The following is a 1,302-nucleotide window of genomic DNA, read 5'->3' as shown; positions in this document are numbered from 1 at the left end:
TAAAGAATGTCAGATTCCACAGATGAACTGTTGTGAAAAAAGAAGGCAAATTACACAGACTATTTTCATTTTAGTTATTGCTGTTTTCAAAATTGGTTACAAATTGAATTGTAAAGAATCAATGGGTACAACCATGGAGGAGGTAAACACACTGAAATGTAAACTGTCTTAGAAGCCAGAGCCTGGATTCACTGTGAGTCCTGTTTGTGGGCAATGGTGGCCATGGCAGCTTTTGCCAGTAGGGCAGGAGCAGGGAGGGGGTTGGGCCACAACAAGCACAGGAAGCTTGGTCCCATCGTGGCCCACTACTGGGCATATCCCAGGGGCCTGAAAGGGCTAGAGGGTAGGGGCAGCCAACAGGGCCATTGAAGGTGCCGTCCTGGGTCACTCTCTTTGCCACATTTTTTTTTTAACCCCACTGAGAATTTCTGTGGACAGAAGTGGAGGGGATTTTTTTTGTCATCCTGCTCCAAACCTCTGACTTTCTCAAGGTACTCTCTCCAAATCTCTGACCTGCTCAAGGTGCTCTTACTCCCAGAAGCAGTATTGGGGAGCATATTTTGGCCACATTAAAATGCAGAAAACTTGTGCTCTTTGAATGACAGTACCTTCAGTTGGTGGAACTCTCCATTGTATCCAACCCCATCAGGTTCCATAAGAAGAAATATGGGCAACTAAATAGCATGCTCCCTCTCCTCTGGAAGGTTACACCTTCTCCTGCTGTCCTACTTGGTCCTGGAAGCTACTGGGCTGTCTAGCTTAGGCCATGCTGATGTCTAGTGTAGAGACAGAAATGTTGTGATTGAAATCAAAGTATTTTCTTATGTACTGTGTGGGAGGGGCTGTGGCTCAGTGACAGAGCATCAACTTTGCATGCAGAAGGGCCTAGGTTCAATCCCCAGCATTTCCAGTTAATGAATCTGTCAGTTAAGTGGCTTGAAAGACCTCTGCCTGAGATACTGGAGAGCAGCTGCCAATCTGAGTAGACAATACTGACTATAATGGACCAAGGGTCTGATTCATTATAAGGCAGCTTTATGTGTGCTCCCAGCCTCATAAGGCCCTTTGGTGTTTCCTCCAGTTACCTTCGTGTGTCCCAAGTTTGTGTTGGGTGAGACTATCACCCTAGTTCCTCTTGTATGTTGTGAGAGAAAAGACTTCTACACTTAGAAAGGACTTGACTTATCATTAGTCATGAACATTCCCTCATGCTTTCTATGTTGTTCTTCTGGTGCCCTACTTGGTGCTTGCTGCACAGTGGAAGTGCCAAAAAAAAAAAAAAAAAGCACAGCCTGTCTCTTC

This window comes from Gekko japonicus, unplaced genomic scaffold (genome assembly GCF_001447785.1).
Source record: "Gekko japonicus isolate JY-2015 unplaced genomic scaffold, Gekko_japonicus_V1.1 scaffold833, whole genome shotgun sequence".
NCBI lineage: Eukaryota > Metazoa > Chordata > Lepidosauria > Squamata > Gekkonidae > Gekko > Gekko japonicus.
This window is presented reverse-complemented; position numbering follows the sequence as displayed.